The sequence below is a fragment of the Marmota marmota genome, unplaced genomic scaffold (genome assembly GCF_001458135.2).
Source record: "Marmota marmota marmota unplaced genomic scaffold, marMar, whole genome shotgun sequence".
NCBI classification, from domain to species: domain Eukaryota; kingdom Metazoa; phylum Chordata; class Mammalia; order Rodentia; family Sciuridae; genus Marmota; species Marmota marmota.
Window position 1 is genome coordinate 8,997,827 of NW_025999945.1, and position 17,664 is coordinate 9,015,490.

The 17,664-nt window shown below is 38.7% G+C and overlaps 1 protein-coding gene across 3 annotated transcripts in view; it reads right to left on the reverse strand.

The window, feature by feature from the left end:
• Ide (insulin degrading enzyme) overlaps positions 1-17,664 on the reverse strand; it is a 92,350-nt gene that overhangs the window by 74,340 nt on the left and 346 nt on the right. The window contains exon 1 of one of the 3 annotated variants that reach the window (XM_048801759.1): positions 1,162-1,251. The exons of the other annotated variants lie outside the window; for them this stretch is intronic. The gene's annotated coding sequence lies outside the window, so the exon portion shown is untranslated. Of the gene's footprint in view, positions 1-1,161; positions 1,252-17,664 lie in introns of those variants that run through there. 3 annotated transcript variants of the gene reach the window in all.

Genomic DNA, 17,664 nt, shown 5'->3' on the forward strand with positions numbered 1-17,664 from the left:
AAAAAAAAAAAAAAAAAAAGATTTTGTGTCCACCGAAAACTAAAAAATAAATATTTAAAAATTAAATAAAATAAATAGATAAACCAAAGGTATTGTGTCCATCTCCAACTAAAAATATTAAAAAAAAAAAAAAAAAGACTCCAAAGAGGGCACAAAGAACCTCAGCTAGCAGTTCTGGTGAATGTATTTCCCAAAGGACAATCTGTTTAAAATGCAGCCAGGCAAGATGGTGCAGACCTATAATCCCACCAACTCAGGAGGCTCAGGAAGGAGGATCACCAGTTCAAAGCTAGTCTCAGCAACTTAGTGAGGGCCTTAAGCAGCTCAGTGAGACCCTGTCTCTAAATAAAATTAAATTTAAAAAGGAGTTGAGATGTGGTTGAGTGGTTAAGTGCCCCTGGGTTCAATCCCTGGTACCCAGAAAAAAAAAAAAAAAAGCCAAAGGCTACTTGTTTCCATAGCTATAATTTATGACCAACTCACTCTACTGTGCTTGCCCCAGCTAGTTTGATAGGGAACCAAGGATTATAAATGATTAAAATGTGATGATGATGAGGTTCTAAAACATAACAGTTACGAGAAGGTCAAATACAGCACACTTTGGCAGTATAAACTGTCTCATTCTGTGGGAGGTTTAAAACTCATTATATAATCACCCTCAACTATAGTCTACATTCTGTACTTTTTTCAGGGTTTCAATGTCCCTTGTCCAGATTTTCATTTTCTCAACAAAAAATATTTAAAATGGAAACAGAGTAGGATACAGGTAGACAGTTAATATGAGATTGGGAGTTCCTAGCCCAATAAGAACCATTTATAAATGATGAGAGTCCCCCACAGGCATGGCTATAACTTATTTGGACATTGAAGCTATGCCTGATTAATTTCCCTGGTGTGGCTGAGAGTAAAGGAATATTCGTAAGGTATACATAAAAATCAGTCTGACTACTTTTAGACATTTGTACACAAGACACAGGATCAAGAACAGCTATACATTTCTAAGCTGCCAATGCTACTAAATTATATCATGACTTCTGGAAATAGAAAAAGCCAAAAGAAACTATAATAGTATTTTCAAATAAAACCCATTCCCAAAAAATTCAGTCTGGCTTTATCTATAGTAAGTATATTAAAGACTTCCTATGAAGATTTGATTCTTACCTTCTGGAAAACTGACGGAAATGACTGGGAACTCCTCCTCCTCCTTTGATGAATTAATCAACAGCTTGTCTGTCTCTGTATTTATATTTATACTCATGAGATCACATGTCTATCTCAGCTCCCTCATTAGCATAAGCCTTCAACAGTAATTTTATTTATTGCAAATGTTCTCCAATAAGCAAGCAATCTGATATCTTAGATGACAAGCAAGTACTAAATCAAATGCTTTCCCAGACATTTATTTGATATTTTTAATTTGTCAAAGTCAACATTTTAGGTATAATAAAATTACTTTTGATTTTAGGGACATTACATTCAATTTTAGGTACAGAATTGTCAGTTTTCAGCATTCTGATAAGATGGAGAAAGTTTAGTAATTACAACATATTTTGCGATCTTGTTCAGAATTTAAAACAATATAACCACAGAAGGTAAAAGCTGGAAGAGTCATTATGTTATATATCTTTTGCAGTTCAAGGACTGGCAGAGCCTCCCTGTGCCAGTTCATGGGTTTATCAAAAATGCAAAATATCAGAACCCATTACAGACTTACTGAGCCAAAATGTGCATGTTAACATGATCTCCAGGTGGGCAAATCCCATTTTACCCATAAGAAAAATGAAGTTCAAAGAACTTAAGTCACTTTGCCCAAAATAATTTCACAAAATGTTACAATTAGAACCATATTTAACTCCCTCCTGTCTTCAGCCTCACCTACCATATTCGAACAAATGTTTAAGGAGGTCTGTTAAGGTCCAGGCACTGCAACATGCACTTTGGCTATCAAGAAAGATGAGCATATCAGACCCCTCCCTCTAAACGAATCCAGACCACTAACAGACAGAGAAAAACAGGTCATTATCTTTTAAGAGTGCTAACAAAGTTGTCCCCAGGGCACTATAAGAGTAACAAATAGGGGGTGGGGAACCTAACCCTGTCTAAGAGAGAAGAATGGGGAAAGGAGGTGAGAAACATGACAAATAAAAGGCAAGGGGACAGGGACTAGGGATATAACTCAGTTGGTACATGCTCGCCTCACATGCACAAGGTCCTGAGTTCAGTCCCCAGCACCACACACACACACAAAAAAAGCAAGCAAGGGGCAATCAAACTAGAAGGAAACACTGAGCAGGGTGTGCTAATGAGAAAAAAGCAAGAGAAATATGGTGGGGAAAAGGAAGCTTGTTGTTAATGGAACCACAACCAGAACCTCCACTTGAAAATCATGGACTTGGCTAGTGATGCAGCTCAGAGCAGAGCACTTTATACAGTACAGGGCTCCAAGTTCCATCCCCAGCACTCCCCGCCAACACACAAAAGAAAAAAAGAAAGAAAAATTATGTACACAGACATATAAAGCCTTAAAATTCAGGCTGATAAAAACAAATCCCCAAGAAGAAAGTCATCCCCATATCCCCACAACAAGAATAAATTTTATAATGAAGAGTAATCTTATTTAGATGACCCTCCCCATCTCCCTCTGTTTTACAGCCTATTTAATAATAGATTGGGAAATTTTACTTTACCTTTTGTTCCTTATCCACACCCATAGCACGCCACAAATATAAAGTTAGGCCCAATTTAGAAACTATGACCTATAAACCTGAACAGGTGAGTGATCATGCTAATAGTCAAATTTACAAATCAAAACCTCCCTTCTGTGGAACCTGCCTATCCACTCCCAAACCATGGGTGGAAGTTGAGATCTGTGGCACTCCTGAATATGGAGGAGAGGCCCAGAGATGAAATGCCTGAGATCAGAACAAACCACAAAACATGCCTGCTTCCCTAAGAAGCCAGGGCAGAGAAGTGTCAAGGTAGTGGTGTGAGCTCTAAGATATCTTAATATATTAACATAGTTTAAGAACACAATTACCACCGATGTGATTCTGCAATCTGTATATGGGGTAAAAATGGGAGTTCATAACCCACTTGAATCAAAGTGTGAAATATGATATGTCAAGAACTATGTAATGTTTTGAACAACCAACAATAAAAATTAAAAAAAAAAAAAAAAAGAACACAATTACCAAGTGTGACTTGATCTAAACAATAGCATGTCTACCTATGGTTCTTCAGGTTCTTCTTGTAGGAACAGGTATTCCTTACTTCATAGATCAAAATCCTGTCAACTCAATCTTATTTTCCTATAGTATGCCTTATTTCCAGGAAGAATGTTAGCTGTTCTAACTCTGGCCCTGGTCCTCTGAAAAGTAGTTTATGATCAACAAACACTTTCTACAGACTTTATAAAGGTTTAAGCAAATGAACCAAACTTTCACTTTGTACACTGCAGTTATACCTCTTACCATAGTTAACTACATAAGGTTTCTTACAGGTATAGTCTGGGGACAAAGTATTTCACAAGTACCCTTCTAAATAGTATTCAACCTATTAGAGACAGATGCCACTATATAAAACTAATCCTAAAAATCATTCCCATTTTTGAAAAAGAGTATATACACTGCTCATTTAATCTTTCCATTCTTCCTAAGTGGTAAGTTCACAACAGCTGTAAGGGTCACACTCCTCAATCTCAGATGAGAAACAAGAGCTCAGTGATTAAGTGACTTGCCCAAGGACAGTCACACAATTGATTTGTGGCAAAGCTGGAACTACAGAGAAACAGGGAGCGTGGGAAGGGGAGGAGCAGTTGGTGGTGCTTAAAGAAATCACACTAAGGCTTTCTTTTCCAATTCCCAGTTTCCACCCTCACAGTCCTTCCCTGACCCCATTCTCCTTTCTCACAATCCCAAATAACAAAAACCAAAAATTAAAGTAGGTCAAAACAAAAAAAGGAAAGTTTTCAGTTTTTTTACTTCTTTCCCATAAAAAACAAAGATAGGTAGTGGAAGGAATTAAAAGGCTAATATGTGGCAGGATTAAAAGTGTATGTGAGAAAGAGAGAAAAAGAGATTGTACATAACTCTCTCATGTTGAGATAGGGAACATGAAAATAATTACTACAGTAATTATGGGGGGGTTATGGGTTACTTATTTTTGGAAAGTATACATTGAATTGTATGAACAGGAAAAAAAAAGAAGAAAAATCATAATCAACTTGATAGATCAGAAAAAGCATTTAATAATGATTCATATCTTTTAAGAAGTCAGCAAACTAGAAAAAAAGGAGAAAATTCCTTTATCTGAAAAAATATTTATAAAAACTATAGCCATTATCATACTCATTGGTGAAATAAAGCAAATACTCCTAGTCTCCCAAATAGGATGCCTATCGCTTCTATTCTACATTGTACTGGTAGTTCTAACCAGTCCAAAGCAAGAAAAAGAAGTAAAACACAAGAAGTTGAGAAAGGCAAGGGAAAAAACTAACATGATTCACATGCAACATGACTGTGTACACAAAAAATTCTATAGGCATAGGACACAGAAGTCACAAAACACGGAGCTGGGGTTGTGGCTCAGTGGTAGAGTACTTGCCTTGCATGTGTGAGGCACTGGGTTCAATCCTCAGCACCACATAAAAATAAATAAATAAACAAAATAAAGGTATTGTGTCCATCTACAACTAAAAAAAAAATAAAAATAAAGGAATCATGAAACACGTGATTCAGCTTCAAAAATCTAGAAAAGGCCATGATAAATTACAAAATCACTTATTATTATTATTATTTTTTTTTTTGAAACACATGTTAGGGTGTAGAGGAAGAACTGAGGATTGGATGACCTGGAATTCTGGAGATGAGAGAGCCTCCAAGGTAAGCTGATGATCATCTCCTAAACTCTTCTCTGGGGGTATCTGCTAATTCTGAGTATGGATTAAAGGTCTTGCTTGGCCAAACAGAAGGACTCTACTAGGTGAAGGGATCTCATTAAGTCTTTAGTGGTAAATTGAGGTTGATGCGATAAAGCCACAAGAGGTCACCAATTTCCAGCTAATTTTCTCTACAGGAGACTTTCTATCTATCAGAATAGCTAAAACAAAAAAATGGTAAATATCTAGTGTTAGAGAAGTTATAAGGCAATCCAAACTCTCATACACTGCCATAGTTACAAACTGGTCCAACCATTTTCAAAAACTAGCACAATATGGGCTGGGGTTGTGGCTCAGCGATAGAGTGCTCGCCTCGCACGTGCAAGACCCTGGGTTCGATAAGTGAAATAAAAATATTGTGTCCAACTACAACTAAAAAATAAATATTAAAAAAAAAACCTAGCACAATATAATAAAGTTGACAATGTGGTATAAAAATCCTAATATTTATCCAAAATAAATGAATTTATATGTTCAGAGCAACTACTCGTGATAGCCCAAACTAGAAATGATCAAATGCCCATCAATAATGAAAAGATAAATTGTGGTACAATCACATAATGGAATAACATACAGCAAGGAAAGTGAATAATACAGAACAAAGCACAAGAATATGGATGCATCTTACTAATACAGGGTTGAGTAAAAGAAGCTAGACATAAAATAAATATTTTATCCTTCCATTTATACAAAGTACAAGCAACAAGTAATATCAAGCTATACCTTCATGTCAGGATGAATGTTAGCCTTGGAGTAGTAGTAGTAGTGATCAAAATAGAGTCTAAGGAGGGTTTCAAGATCATGTGCACACAGGTATGTTCCTTGATGAAAATGCATCAGACTGAATATTACTGTATTTCAATAAAAACTTCTTGGGCTGGGGCTCAGTGGCAGGACGCTTGCCTAGCATGTGTGAGGTACTGGGTCCAATTCTCAGCACCACATATCAAAAATAAAGGTCCATTGACAACCAAAAAAAAAAAAAAAAACCTTCTTAAAAACAATTTTGGGGGCTGGGGTTGTAGCTCAGTGGTACAGCATTCACCTAGCACTTGCAAGTCCCTGGGTTTGATCCTCAGCACCACATAAAAAACAAATAAAATAAAGGTATTGTGTCCAGTTACAACTAAAAAAATAAATGTTAAAAAAAAAAGTTTTTGAATCTAAGTGTTGTGGCATACACCTATAATCCCAGCTACATGGGAGGTTGAGGCAGGAGGATCAGAAGTTTGATGCCAGCCTCAGCCACTCAGTAAGACCCTAAGGAACTTACAGAGGACAATCGGTCTACCTCATAAAATGCTGATTCAGGAAACCTGACTTTTACTCTGCTTTAGTATGTTTCTTCAAGTCTACACTGAGCTATTAACCAATTTTAACCAATGTTTACTAATTACACTTTACAAATGACATCTTTGCTCCTAAGATCCTAGATACTACTGAACTCTTTTGGTCCAACTGAACATTTTGACCTCATCTACTTTTGTCAATCAAGAGTCAGGTGAAATGTTCATATGGGTCAATTAAATGGACAGAGACACCTAAAGCTGCACCAGACTTGGGCATCTTTCACAGGGTTTGTCCTGTAAAATATGCTTAAATAAACTTTGCTAAAGCATGATGCCTGTTACATATTAGGTATCCACAAATGGCAGCCTTATCATAATCATGGATAGAATTGGTTGTAGTGATTTTCATCTATTATTTTTGGATTTTAAAGTCAACTCTATAAAGTAGGGTCTTTCACCCTCAACATTATTGACAATTTGGATCAGATGAATCCTTGTTGTAGGGGCTGTCATGTGCACTGTAGGATACTTAGAGGCATCCCTGGCCCTACTTAAAACAAGCTGGTAGCATTCTTCATTTGTGACAGTCAAAAATGTCTACAAACATTGCCAAATGTCCCCTGGGGGAGGGTGCAAATTGTCACCTATTGAGAACTACTGACTATAAACATTGGCTAACCAACAGCAATTATGCAGGGATAATTACTTACCTGTTTTCCTCATAGTCATATAAGGTACCATACTATTACTAGCCTGTGCAATGAATGTTGTTGTCCTCTGGAGATGACAATATACAACTGTAATTTCCATGAGTGTTAAGAGTGTTAGTAAAAACATGATGATTATTGGAGGAGGTCTGTTTGCATCTCACCCCTCATAGAACTGTAATAATTATGGTTATGATAAGGCTGCCAAGAGGTCCTCAGTCAGAACCAGGGTGTACAAATAGATGCAGATGAGCCCTTAAGTGGAGATATATACCCCTGTGTACAGAATAAAAGTTAATCATTTTGTTTTTATTTGTATTAATTTAGTGCTTGCTTCTCTTGATTTTTTAAAAATATTTTTATTAGGACCTTTATTTATTTATTTGTTTATATGTAGTGCTGAGAATCAAACCCAGTGCCTCACACATGCTAGGCAAGTGCTCTACCACTGAGCCATGACCCCAGCCTTCTCTTGATTAAAAAAAAAAAATTTAGTTGTAGATGGACACAATACCTTCATTTTATTTATTTTTATGTGGTGCTAAGGATTGAACCCAGTGCCTCACATATGCTAGGCAATGCTTTCTACCACTGAGCTACAACTTCAGCCCCTTGATTGGTTTTCTAATTTATTTGGACACTGGGGATTGAACTAGGGGTGCTTTACTCCTGAGCTACATCTTCAGAACTTTTTATTATCTATTTTGAGACAGGGTCTCCCTAAGTTCCTTGGGTCTCACTGAGTGGCTGAGGCTGGCATCAAACTTGTGATTCTCCTGCCTCAACCTCCCATGTAACTGGGATTATAGGTGTGTACCACAACACCTAGATTCAAAAACTGTTTTTAAGAAGTTTTTTTTTTTTGGTTGTCAATGGACCTTTAATTAATTAACTGATTGATATGTGGTGCTGAGAATTGGACCTAGTGCCTTACACATGCTGGGGTGGGTGGGGGGTATAATGCGGAGCCAGGCTGCTAAGAGCCAAGTATATGATGCATGGCATTTTTGGTCGAAAGGTGACGGCCAGCTAGCCATTGAGATGATATGATTATGTTAAGATTTGCATTCATATGGATATTGGACTCCTGCTGTTCACCTAGGCCGGCTACGGGACTCCTGGAGAGTTCCCATTGGTTGGGGAAGTACAGTAGGAGGGAGTTCCGGGGGAGGAGCTCTCTCTGCAGTCCGGGAGGACGCTGCGTGGGTGGAAAAAATCTTCCCGGGCGGTACCGGACATTGGCGGCAGTTTCAAAAAATGAACTTTGTTCCTGCTTGAGTGGCTCGTGATTTTGTGCCCAGCCAGACTGCGGCACCAGGCCAATGGTGCACACCTGTAATCCCAGCGACTGGGGAGGCTGAGACAGGAGGATCACCAAGTTCAAGGCCAGCCTCAGCAACTTGAACCTTTAGCAACTTAGTGAGACTCTGGCTCACAACAAAAAAAATAAAATAAAAAAGTAAAGCACCCTGGATTTAATCCCCAATAACAACAAACAAAAAATTAATGCAGAATGCCAAAAAATACCCAAAAGCTATTTTATGGAATTGGACAAATTGATATCAAGGTTATATGGAAAAACAAACAGAATGATAACTAGGAAAACACTTAAAAACTAGAAGTGGGGGAATAGACTTACCTGGTATTAAAACATACTAGAAAGACTCTGTAATGAAAACAAAATGGTACTAGAATATGAAAAAACAAATATATCAGTAAAAAAAAATTTACAAAGCACAGAACTAGACCCAAATACACATGGAAATTTAGTATTTAACAAAGGTAGCGGGCTGGGGCTGTGGCTCAGTGGTTGAGCACTTGCCTCGAATGTGTGAGGCACTGGGTTCGATCCTCAGCACCACATACAAAAATTAAATAAATAAAATAAAGATATTAAAAAAAAACAAAGGTAGCATTTCAACTCATTTTAAGACTGACTTTTTAACAAATAGTATTTGGACAATTGAGTAGCCACTGTAAAAGAATAAAATTGGATTTATATCTAATTCCAGTCACAAAAATAAAGTCTCAATGGATAAGACCACAATATTAAAATTTCTAAATATCCAAGTGAAACCAGATTTAAAATTAGGTAGTCAGTGTAGTTAGGTAAATCGGGTCTAATATTGAGTGAAATCTAAAATGGAGGCCATGTTGAGAATGAATTTCCGGAAAAGTTGAGCAACTCTTGGAATGTTAATGTGTAAGAGTAAAAGAAATTGAAGTTAAAGTGTAAAAGACCGGATATCGTAAAGTTTCTAAGCTGCAAAGCCTGAGTTAAAATGTAAAGGACCAGGTATTGTTAAGTTCCTATGCTACACCCAAAACCTGAAATTCCTGTAGCTGTTAGGACAATTCCCGGGACTGCCCAGTAAATATTCCCCCGACCATCTAGTTGTTTAATAACCTAGGACCCTGTGCAGCTTGGCACATAGGCATCTCAGGGCCTAAACCAATCAGTTTGAATGTGTACCCCGCTTTAGAACTGACCTATCACCCCCGCCCGACCTGTTCCCGCCAATGAATGTGCTAATCAAGTTTGAGAGTTGTTGTTCGATTTTCCCGCGCCTCATGATGATTTGTTCTGATGTATGCAAAGCCCCCGCCCTCTCCAAAAAGTGTACTTAAGCACTGCTTAACCTCTGCTCGGGGCTCTGGGCCGCTCTCCCTTGTTGAGTGAGCCTGGAGCCCCAGCGCGCTGGATTGGATCCTCAATAAATCCCCTTTTGCTGTTGCATGAGCCGGTCTCTTGGTGGTCTCTTCCTCCGACGTCCACCGGACCCTTACAAATGAAGCCCAGGAAACAGCCCCCAACAGATTTGAAGATAGCCCATCCCAAAGAAATGTTAATGAACAGCAAACTTGATTCCGAAGTGCCCAGATTACTTCTTTGGCCCACCTGTGTCCCAGCCCTTCCGGCCTTCCCACCTACATTCCATCACCAAAAACTATAAAAAGGGGAACACATTCGCCCTTCAACGGATTCCACCTCTTGGGTACCCTTCTTCCTCTGGGAGAAGTCTTTTCTGCTGTCCTTTAATAAACTTCTAATTTTCCACTCTGACCTTGCCTCGGCATGCTTCTCTGGTGTTATTCTTCAACACTGGGGAAGCAAGGGGTCAACAGCGGTAACACAAGTATTAGAAGAAAAGATGGTTAAATTCATCTTTAACAATGGTGTAGAGAAAGGCTTTCTAACTCTTTTTTATTTATTTATTTATTTTTCAGTTTGCAGCGGACACAACATCTTTGTTTGTATGTGGTGCTGAGAATCAAACCTGGGTCGCACGCATGCCAGGCGAGCACGCTATGGCTTGAGCCACATCCCCAGCCCAGCTTTCTAACTCCTGACTGAAAAAATCTAGAGCTATAGATCAAACACCTAAACGAGCTAAAACTAAGCTGGGCGTGGTAGTACATACGTGTAATCCCAGCAACCAGGGAGGCAGAGGCTGGAGGATTGCCAAATTCAAGGCCAGCCTCCATAACTTAGTAAAGACCCTGCCTCAAAATAAAAAAATAAAAAGAGCTGGGGATGTGGCTCATTGGTAGAGTACACTTGCATTCAATCTCCAGTATTATAGAGGAAAACAAAACAAAACAAAACAACTCCCCCCCAAAACCATAGAACACTTAGAAGAAAACACAGGGGGAAAACTTCATGACATTGGATTTGGCAAAAATGACTTCTTGAATATGACATCAAAAGCACAGGCAAAAAAGAAAAAATAAATTGGACTACATCAAAATTAAAAATTTCTGTGTATCAAGCAATACAATCGACAGTGAAAAGGCAATCTGTGGCATGGGAGAAAATCTTTGTAAATTAAATCTGAGAAAAGGGTAAATATTCAAGAATATATAAATAACTCCTGTAATATAACAACAAAAAATTTAATTATGCTTATCAAAGGTTTTTCCAAAAATAAGGCCATATGCTACTTTTGTATCCTCACCCCTTCTCAGGACCATCAAGCAAGAGTTTATCCTGGGAGTTTGAAGAATTTGGTTTTCTTTTTAACTTCCTTTATTTTATAATTCCATATAATAAAGAAACAAAGTTATCTATGCCAGTTGCAGATAAAGCTTTAGGGGGAAAAAAAAAACTATAAGGAAGGAAATACAAATCGCCTAGTTTTCAACACCGGAGATAAACGTTCTTAATGTATCTCTTTCTAGAAAATGTATTTATACATTAATACTTTTCTTACATAAATGGTTACAAATGTAAGTCCAAGGAGTTCCCACTCATCATAGCACCTGTTTTATAGCCACCAACCAGCATACCTTGAGGAAAAAGGCAAGATACTAAGTTTTTTTTAGTATAATGCTACTCATCCTTTTCTCCATCACTCTGTTCCCTGAATTCTGTAGACAACATATAAAGCTAGGCCCTGTACTCAACTCTATTTATCATCTTAAAGAATATTTAAAATACACGATACAAGTTTTGAAATATCTGCCTTCCTTAATAAAATGAGGAGAGTATTCTTGCCCCCTGGTGGTCCAACATGGTAGTCAAAGCCTGAGTAGAATAAGGTGTATTTCCATATGGATTTGCAAGAGAATAGTCCCAAGTCAAAAAGCTTAAACAGAATCAATCAATAGAGTCATCACTTTATGAAGCAGCCTGATGTGGGGTGACAACATGAAAAGCAACTTCAAAAGCAAGAGGATGGCAGCAGTGAAGAGATACTGGTCACAGTTGGGGGTAGTGCATTAAATAAGTGTTATGTAGTAAGGATAATGAGAACCATGGTCCTCAGAGTTAAATATATAGAAAGGACACAAGCTAAAATGAACCATGAAGTTTTGGTTTTCAATATATATAGGCAGATACAGAAATAAATATAAAACTTGTCTGTGTATTTATGTATTTAAACTCACATTCACAAATATGTACACACAAGTGTGTACATGAATAAATATACACAGGGGACTGGGGCTGTAGCTCAGTGGTAGAGCGTTTGCCTTGCACGCCTGAGGCCTGAGGCCTGAGGCCTGAGGCCCTGGGTTCGCTCCCCAGCACCACATAAAAATAAGCAAATCGGGCTGGGATTGTGGCTCAGCGGTAGAGTGTTCGCCTAGCATGGGCGGGACCCGGGTTTGATTCTCAACAACACATAAAAATAAAGGCATTGTGCTGTGTCCATCTACAAAAAAGATTCTCTCTCTCTTAAAAAAAAAAAAATAATAAGCAAATAAAAAGAAAGATATTGTGTCCATCTACAATTAAAAAAAATTCTTTTAAATAAATAAATATACACAGACACATATCTTCATACACACACACATATACACGTGCGTGCATACACACAATACTTATTTATTTACATACACATATTTCCTAGTTCTGTCTATTATTAGTTCTGTCTACTAAGAGGGTCTGGGTCCCCAAATCTTCTCTTCTTCCCTAAACAGCAATGAGTACGCCTAGCACGCAGAACTTGGTTTCTAGATTTTATTCTCTAAAAATTAAGTGCTAAAAGAATGTTAAATGGACAGAAGCCACTGTTAGAAGGCTCCCAATGCCTATACTTGGGACAATTTGAGTATTAGACTAAACAATAACAATATATATTCTTTTAATATTTAAAAATATTTTTTAGTTGTTGACGGATCTTTATTTTATTTATTTGTATGTGATGCTGAGAATTTGAATCCAGTGCCTCACACACGTTAGGCAAGTGCTCTTCCACTGAGATACAACCCCAGCCTGACAATGAATTTTTAATTAAAACTCTATAAAATAGGACATCATAAATACATGACATAGATAAATAAGATGAAAAAGTTAATAGTTTGATGAGGAACATTACATTTCAATAGTTTTAAAGTACTTCCCCAAAAGATACTTATAACAAAGGAGAAAAGATTAACTTTAGAGTGAAAAAGCCTTGGATGAACTATCTTAAACTGATCGAAATAAATACTGTCAATAAAGAGACATATCAAAATTGATGGCCACCTGAAAGGATGCAATGAGAACACAGCATCACTTCTGTGATATTCATGCCAAAATTAAGTAACCTGTAATTAATCATGATGAATAATTAATCAGACAAGCCCACATTAGGGACATTCTACAAAGTAACTAGTCTAAATTCCAAGAGTCAAGGTCATGAAAGGAAAGACTGGAAATGTTCCAATTTGAGAAGACTTAAGCAACTGAAGACAACACACTGGGGCAACCGATCTGAGGTTTAAATGGTAGTAATGTATCAATGCTAATTTTCTTTCCCCTTCTCTTCCTCCCTCTCTCATTTGTTGTTCCTCTATTTTGTTTTGTCCTACATTTTTTAATTGAAAAATAACAATTATATTTTGTAGTGAGAACATCTAAATTTTACTTTCTTAGCAATTTGGAAACATACATATACTAACTATAGTCACAAGGTTAAGCAATATATCTCAAAAATCTATTTCTCAGCTGGGGACATAATAGTGTAAAGTGCTTGCCTAGTATGTGCAAGGCTCACCAGAGGAAGAGAGGGGGAGGGGAGGAATATATATACTTATCTGTTTATATAGAGAGGTGGGTGGAGAGGGGAGAGAAAGAGATAGGTGTATTTTACAAGTGATAAGTTTAAAATATATATTGACCCAGTAGTTCAAGAAGCTGAGACAGGAAGATCACAAGTTCAACAACTTAGCCAGACCCCGTCTCTAAATAAAATACAAAAAGGGTTGGGGGTGCTGGGGATGTGGCTCAAACGGTAGCGTGCTCACCTGGCATGCGTGCGGCCTGGGTTCGATCCTCAGCACCACATACAAACAAAGATGTTGTGTCCGCCGAAAAACTAAAAAATAAATATTAAAAAATTCTCTCTCTCTCTCAAAAAAAAAAGGGCTGGGGATGCAGCTCACTGGTTAAACGTCTTTGGGTTTAATCCCCAGTAAAAGCAAAACAAAAAATAACATAAATAACATATATACTAAACATCCAAGGGGAAAGGTCGGATGGGAAGTGTATTAACTAAGGAAAGGCTCAGGACACATATCAGGTCTACCTCAAAGAGTTTCTGTGATAATGAATATGTTCTACATCTGCCCTATTCCATATGGTATCCACTAAGCCATATGAGTCTTAAAATGTGGCTAGCGGGGCTGGGGTTGTAGCTCAGTGGTAGAGCACTTGCTCAAACATGTGAGGCCCTGGGTTCAATCCTCAGCACCAAATAAAAATAAATAAATAAAAATAAATAAATAAATAAATAAAAATAAAGATATTTTTAAAAACCTTATCTTGAAGCTTTGATTGGTCAATCTATGTCATGAACTTCATCAATGAAAATGAAGAGCAGAGGGAGAAAGCCATGTGGCTCAAGCGGTAGCGCGCTCTCCTGGCATGCGTGCGGCCCAGGTTCGAGCCTCAGCACCACATACAAACAAAGATGTTGTGTCTGCCGAAAACTAAAAAATAAATATTAAAAAATTCTCTCTCTCTCTCTCACTCTCTCTTTAAAAAAAAAAAATCTATGGTACATTAACATATAACTTCCATTCAGCAATGAACATAGATCTACATGAATGGGTCTCAAAAACAGTATTTAATTTAAAAAAGCAATTCAGAAGAAAAATTTCCATGAAGGTCAAAAGTAGATTTAAAAAAAAAAAAAAGGGTAATTAGATTTAGAAAAGGGAAATATCTGTGTGTCCTGTCTGTATAAGGTCTAAAGAAAAGGAAGAATTTAGTCTTAAAAAGAGGGAAAGGCATCCCAGAATTGGGAATGAGTAGGTTCTATACAGGAAAGAGCAAATTGGTCAGTCTGATAAGATAAGAGGAAAATTAGTTTGAAAAGTTAGGCTAGGGCCAGCAAACAGAAAGAATGCTTAAATGCTGGGTCAATAAATCTGGATTCTGAGCTGGATGCAGTGGGGGATGCCTGTAAACCCAGCTATTCAGTAGGCTGAGGCAAGAGGACAGAAAGTTTGAGGTCATTCTGGGTAACTCAGTGAGACCCTGCCTCAAAAAAAGCTGGGGATGGGGCTGGGGTTGTAGCTCAGTGGTAGAGGACTTGCCTAGCACGTCTGAGTCACCACTGAGTTAGATCCTCAGCACCACATAAAAAATAAATAAGTAAAAATAAAGGTATTATTTCTATGTACATAAAAATAAAAAGATATCATTCATTAAAAACAAAAACAAAAACAAAAAACCTGGGGATGTAGCTCCGAGATATAGTGCGAGAAAGCCCTGGGTTCAATCCTCAGCACTGTAAGAAAAAAAAAAGTGTGTACTTGATCTTGAAGCAGTGCAGAACCATTGGTGGTGTCTTAGCAAGATACTGGCATGGGGAAAGTAGTATATTAGTAGGATTAATCTGACAGTGAGGATAAGGATTAAATTATGGAGAGACAGAAGACTGATCCTCAGGTATCTCAAGTGGTTGCCAGGGAATGGGCTATTACCTCCGTATTTCCTTAACAATTCAAATAATTCTACACAATCCCAATTTACCTAATGTGGCTGAACAGATGAAGATCTTTAAAATAAATTAATCTTACACATTTCTTTCTCAAGATATAAGACCAGAAAATAGATGCTCAAACACTGGCAAAGGAGGTATAAGTCTCTCATGCCAAACAGATATTGGTTAAATCCCTGCTCTTCCTGTCATCTCCATTAACACTTTGTGGTCATCTCCATTAACACATTCTTCCCACTATGGACAGTAGGATTAAGTTCCTTAAGATTTGACCATGCAGGGCTGGGGTTGTGGCTTAGTGGAAGAGCGCTTGCCTCGCATGTGTGGGGCATGTGTGGGGCACTGAGTTCGTTCCTTAATACCACATAAACAAACAAAATAAAGGTACTGTGTCCATCTACAACAATAACAACAAAAAGATTTGGTCATGTGGTGCTTTCCTTTCTAAAACTATGTCCTGATGCCTTTGATTAAAACTGTATTTTCCTTAATACCCTCACTCATTTCTAGAGGACAGCTTTCTAGATGGTTGATCTCATTCATTATGCTTTGAATCTTCCGAAATTCCTTCTCTGAGAACCCTAACTTGAAGGTATGATTGGTCAATCTATGTCATGAACTTCATCAATGAAAATGAAGCACAGAGGGAGAAAGCCATAGTCAAAATCTAATTAGAACATACAAATCATTTAGTTGTATAAAACTATTAAAACAGATACTTCCTTTCATACTACAAATTCTGTACGCTGGAGACAATATGAGCAAAGCCTAGTCTATCAATAAATTAATTTAGAACAAAAGAAAGCTTTCTGATCTGGAAGAGGACAGAAAGAGGCACCCTGCCTAGGCTAAATGGGCCTGCCACTTCTCTATGTCCAGGGATCTTTTCAAATGTAGTAGGATTCAGTGGCACAGTGGAGAATAGAGAAGGGAAAACAAATTCTATAGATTCTTCATTTGTATTAGTCCACCTTAGTATTATTGCTACTCCCATCAGAGCTCAAGCAGTAAAATCTAAGACCCAATGGGCAGGTTTCTCTGCCCCAGGACTCTCTTACTCCCTTACATCCTGCACATAGCCACCAAAGTTTCTAAACTACTGGTTTCATTAGATCACCCCAGCTCAAAATTCTTAATGACGCCTTACCTAATACTCATTATTTTTCAACTACTTAATTGGGGTGAAAATCCCAATTAAAATTCAAGGCCCAGGTTAGCACTGTTTTACTCTTATGATATAGGACTTGTGTTCCCAGGGAAATTCTCTAAAGCTTCAACTAAATTAATCTGTTCACTGTCCTCCCAACACAAAATACTTGCACACCCAGGTTGGACTACACCGACACCTGCCCACACTCCACCACCTGTGCCATTCCTTCAAAGCACAGCCTAGACCCTTAATCTATCTCTGCCCCTCACCATGCTCCTAAAGTACACACTGCCCATCCTGCCCATTTTCTGACACTTGTCAAACTCATTCTTTTTTCTGCTGGCTGTACTTTCATGGCCTATGAAACATTCCAACCAAGCTAGACCACATACTTAAACAGTGTTATCACAGTGCCCTGCATTTATTGGTCCTAAATATTATTGATGAATGCCAGGAGGGTGAACTGATCTACTTCTACTCACAGTAAGGGGTATTTAGCGTTCGTTACAAGACTGAAAATTTGTAGTGCACACAGAGCAGCGCAGAAGTGAAGGGAGCACGCCACCGGAGGACGACCAAAAACCCGCGTCCTAATCCTGGTTTTACCCCAATCTCTGCAACCGTGGGGCAATCACACAATCTCCCTAGGCCTCGGTTGTTTCAGGTGTAAAACAACACAGCTGTTGCGGAGGATCCCAAGGTATCTTTCGGCTCCCAAATTTCCCTCGACAGGAAACTCAACACTGTTTCCTCACTACCGCGGAGGGAGGCAAACTTTCACAGTTCAGAGCGCGGGCATTTCCCTCGTCCTGGACACAGACCGCACGGGAAAAAGCTCAGAGCAGGGTGAGCATCGGTCTCCCCGGACTCACCAGATTCCTTCACCTCATGGCAAAGGAGTCCGCCTCAGGCTGCCGGCCCGTGAAGGCAGACTGCCCGACAGTGGCGCGGCTCCTGAGAGTGGGCCGGGGGCACTCGGTTCGACCCCGCGCCCCGTGCACTTGTGGCACACGTCCCGTGTCCGCAGGTCACTGCCCCCGTCTGCCCTTAGCCGCCCGAGAGACGCCCTAAACGCCTGGCCAGGGCCCTCGCTCCCGCCAGGCAAGCCGCCCTTCCGGGCCCTGGGCGGCCTCAGCGCGGCCGTCCGCGCCCC